Raw genomic sequence first — 5,067 nt, 5'->3', positions numbered from 1 at the left:
AGCCTTTTCCAGAAAGTTCTGCCTGAAACATCCCATCCCCTTACACATTTAATTGGTGCTGGAAACTGATGAGTTAGGAATAATAGAAGGATGTGAAACTTACCCAATAACTAAGGCACAATCATATTTACCGACTTCAAAATGTCATCAGCTGTCTGCTTGAAGTTTGGATTGACTTTAACCCCTCTATTGTGAATGGTTATTGATCTTGCAAGTAAAGAATTCAAACATATACAATAATCAATATCCAATAAGCCTATTCTGTATAAAAATAGCAGTTTTTTGTTCAGACTTCAGAACAGTGTGGGTGACAGGGGTCATACTTTTCTCCTTCTGTATATGTAAAATAAAAAGATATGTTTTAGTCAAAAGAGTGTGTCTGTTCTGGGCCCAGTCACTTTATTTTATTATTGGTGATGACAGTTACTTCGACATGCATCTAAACTGTGCATAATTCCAAAGCTGATCTACATCTATGACTTCTACCTTCAGTGGAGTAACATTGAAAGATATCTCCAGTTAAGAGCAAAACAACCCATGGACTTTGTATTACAGTGCAGTGCCTGTCATTGTTACATAAAATACACAGAAAAATGAATTCACTATCCAATCATTTATTCCTGCCACATAGTACATTCTCTTTTGTATGAGCTGAATGGTTTCATCACTGTGGTATTAATAAGTTCTTTCTGTGAATTATTTATAAATCATTAAGCAAAATAAAACAAGCAGTACCGTTGGAACGTTATTCTTTTCTTATTGTTGGAAATGTAATTAAAGCTGTCAAGTTACAAATAAACCTTAAACTGTTCTTCATAACATAAGTTAAATATTTATTTTTCAAGCATTGAGTTATTAGAAAATGGAATGAATTATTGGCTTTAGCCACTGTAGTCATGTTAGTACATTACATTAAAGAAAGAAATGAGAAACAATAACAAAAAGATTAAAGATGATATGAAAGGTGGAGTGATCGAATGAATTTAATGGTAACACTGGTAACGTGGCTTCACTATGCAGAGATTTGTAACTATCATTAACTCTGAGGTTTAACAGAGAGCTAACTTAATCATCTCTGATATCTATTTTGAGAATCGCTTTCTTCTCATTAGACATTGTGGCTGAAACATATATACATTTTTTTGTGATGTGCAGACATGAGTTACAATTTCCCAGCGCTGTCTTGGTAAAGGAAGCCGATTCCTTTAGTTCGTTGTTCATCTTCTTATATAATTTGTAGTCAGTCAGAGTGATTTCGTCGGGGACATACAGAGCATACTCGATGCTATACATGAAGTAGTTGTAAGGGTTGGAAAACAGCACGGAGATCTGGATGTTACCAAGACTGTAGCTCAGCACCCCGGCAACGCCGCAGACTGAGTATGCACACTTTTTGAAGATGCACACTCCTTTCTGTCCCGGTTGAATGGTGCAGTCAGGTGACGTGTGCACTTCGCCATTGTCAATGTAGAACCTGCAAGAGACAAATCTTGTGAGCCGCGCCATTTCTAATCATTCTTTAGAAGTCACATTGCTTCGTCCTTTATATATAGAAAATCACCATCTTCACATATCTGACATAAAGGCACGCAAGCTAAAATACCATATATTTAAATGTGTGAATACTCTCAATAAAGTGAAAAATTCCAAAGCAGTTCTGAAATGAAGCTGGACACATTGCCACACCGGATGGTATTAGGGCAAATTCACTGTAATCTTCCTTGGACAAAGAATGACAGCTCTAGATTTAATCACAATAGTGCATCAAAAGTATTTAATTGAATAAAATACTTTGAACTTCTCTATTGCAAAACAAAGAAAGAATTACACAGAAGTTTGCTTACTCGGGATCAGTTAAAACACCGGACCTGCATTTGTTGGTGATTTCAATCCCCACACATCTGGTGGAGCTAACGGAATCCATTTTTTCTTTAATTGACATTGTGTAAAACCTGGAAAAGCATAGGTAACCATCGTAAAAATAGATATGTTTTCAGAAACATATAAACACAATTCTTTGAAAAATCAATAAATTAATTCACTCACCGTGTTTTGCACTGATAAACAATTCAATTTGGGGAATTGGTCCGGTCTCTGTATCTGACAGGATATGCTTGCTGTTTGATTCTGGGACTGAGGCAAATGGAAATGTGTCTGACCAGGGAAGCTCCCCTGTGTCGGTTCAAGCTTGGAAATATCAGTTTGCTGTTTTCTGCTTTCAGATGAAAAATTCCACCCGGGATATGACATCACACACTGTTACGATGGGGAAGGAGGTACAGAAGCCTGAAGGCACACAGTCCGTGATTCAGGAACCGTGTCTTCCCCTCTGACATCCAATTCCTAAATGGACATTGAAAACAATAAACCCTACCTCATTACATTTTTATTTCTGTTATTTTCCACTACTTAATTTAACTTAAATATTTATTAGACATACAGCATACTCTGTGTGTGTGTGTGTGTGTGTGTGTGTGTGTGTGTGTGTGTGTGTGTGTGTGTGTGTGTGTGTGTGTGTGTGTGTGTGTGTGTGTGTGTGTGTGTGTGTGTGTGTGTATGTATATATATATATATACACACACACATATATAGTTGATGTAACTCAGTTCTTCTCTATATTTATCATGAATCTCATTTTATTGCTGCAGCAAGGTTAAGAAATTTCACGGCGTATGCTGGTGATATTAAATTGATTCCGATTCTAATTCTGAACACACATCCATTACTAACTGTAAATGCATACAAAGAACAGGACCAGAGAGTGTTTAAAGTTTATTGCTGAACAGATAATATAAACAATATGATAAATAAGCCCTAATTTTATAGATGATTTTGCACAGAAATATCAGTACATGGTCTCAGATCTACTGCGTATTCTACATTTGAAATTGACTTCCTTCAATTTCTTATCCTTTGGTGTTCAGAAAAATCCTCAAGCCTACCTTTATTACTATTCCAATATACACAATGCTTTGATAAAGATTTTTGATATCTGTCCTAATGTCTTCTCATTCTTTTCTTTGACTCTATGTTTGACTGTTGCATGTATTATGGAAAATAATGTTTTTTTTGAAATTACATGTTGGAAGTTGATAATGCTATAATATCATGTGATTTAATGATCACAGGTATGTCCCTTACAAAGATGACGAAACACAAAGAACCTTGCTCTTGTGTAGTGTCCTCAGACATAAAGATACTTTAGGGAGAAATTTGTAAGTACATGTAACTGAGACCTGAAGGAAACATTCATGTGTCATCAATTTTTTTACAGGAAGCCTTGTGCTACCTTGATCCTATCAGTTCAACAACAAACCCACAGGAACTCAAAGTTCAACGTACATATATGTCACCATATGCAACACAGAGATTTATTTTTCTTGCTGGCATACTCAGTAGATCCATAATAGAATTATAACCATAACAAATCAATGAAAGACTGTGTCAACTTGAGCATTCAGCCAGTGAGCAAAAGATGACAGTGTAAAGACAAAAAGAAAGAAAGAATAATAAGAAATAAATAAACAATAAATATCGAGAACATGGGATGAAGATTTCTTGAAGTGAGTCCATAGGTTATGGGAATATTTCAGGGATGGGGCAAGTGAAGTTGAGTGAAGTTATCCCCTCTGGTTCAGGAGCTTGATGGCTGAGGGGTAATCACTATTCCTGACCCTGGTGGTGTGAATCCTAAGGTTCCAGTACCTTCTTCCTGATGATGGCAGTGAGAAGGGAGCATGTCTGGGTGGTGAGAATCTCTGATGATGGAAGCTGCTTTCCTGCTTTAATCTTTAGTATAGATGTGTTCAATGTTGGAGAGTGCTTTACCTTGATGGATTGGGCCATATCCACTACATTTTGTTGGATTTTCCATTCAAGGGCATTGGTGTTTCCATACCGGTCTGTGATGCAGCCTGTCAATACGTCTCTACTACACATCTATGGAGGTTTGTCAAAGATTTAATGTCGTGCCTAATCTTTGCAAACTGCAAAGAAGTAGAGGCACTGCTGTGCTTTATTCATAATTGCACATACATGTTGGACCCAGGACAGGTTATCTAAAATCATAACAGTGAGGAATTTAAAGTTGCAGACCCTCTCCACTTCTGATGAGGTCTGGCTCATGCACCTCTGGTTTCCTTCACCTAAAGTCAATAATCAGCTCCTTAGTCCCACTGACATTCAGTGAGAAGCTGTTGTTATGGCACCACTCAGCCAGATATTCAATCTCCCTCCTATATGCTGATTTGTCACCATTTTGATTTGGTCTACAGCCGCAATGTCATCAGCAAACTTGAATGTGACATTGGAGCAGTACTCAGCCACACAGTCATAAGTGTAAAGTGAGTAGAGCAGAGGGCTAAGCACACAGCCTTGTGATGCACACATGCTGATGGAGATCGTGGAGGAGATATTGTTGCCAATCTGAACTGACTGGGGTCTTCAAGTGAGAAAATCAGGAATCCAATTGCAGAAGAAGGTACTGAGGCCGAGGGCTGGAAGCTTATTGATGAGTTTTGAGAGGGTGATGGAACTGAATGCTGAGCTGTAGTCAATGAAGAGCATCCTGATATATGCATCTTTGCTGTCCAGATGTTTCAGGGTTGAGAGGAGCCAATGAAAAAGCATCTGATGTGAACCTGTTGCTCTGTGAGGCAAATTAGAGTGGATCAAATTGCTTCTCTGACAGAGGTTGATATATTTCAACACTAACCATTCAAAGTAGTTCATCACTGTGGATTGATTTGTTACTGGATGATAGACATTGAGGCAAGTTGCCACTTTGTTCCTATGCAATGGTATAATTGAAGCCTACTTCAAGCAGGCAGGTACCTCGTTTTGCCAATGTAAATGGTTAAGGTTCTCAGTGAACACTCCACCCAGTTGATCTGCACTGGTTTTTTTGTACCTGGGCAGGAGCTCTGTCTCTAGCTGGATGCTTTTCGTAGGTTCACTGTCCAGTAGGATGCTCACATGTCGGCCTCAGAAACTGAAATCACAGAATCTTTAGCGATGAATGGGCTTTGTAAAGTTTTCTCCATTTTTTGATAGTCAAAGTCAGAATAG

At 38.0% G+C, this 5,067-nt stretch overlaps 1 long non-coding RNA gene across 1 annotated transcript; it reads right to left on the bottom strand.

Moving 5' to 3' along the window:
- Positions 1-598: 598 nt before the first annotated feature.
- On the bottom strand, positions 599-2,240 carry LOC140731430 (uncharacterized). The gene is made up of 3 exons (XR_012099820.1): positions 2,047-2,240; positions 1,845-1,952; positions 599-1,474 (listed from the first exon to the last, which is right to left on the bottom strand). It is a non-coding gene; the product is annotated as an uncharacterized lncRNA (long non-coding RNA).
- Positions 2,241-5,067: the final 2,827 nt, after the last annotated feature.

This window comes from Hemitrygon akajei, chromosome 8 (assembly GCF_048418815.1).
Source record: "Hemitrygon akajei chromosome 8, sHemAka1.3, whole genome shotgun sequence".
Taxonomy (NCBI): Eukaryota; Metazoa; Chordata; class Chondrichthyes; order Myliobatiformes; family Dasyatidae; genus Hemitrygon; species Hemitrygon akajei.
The sequence above is the reverse complement of the archived record's forward strand: the minus strand, read 5'-3'. Positions and strand labels throughout refer to the sequence as shown.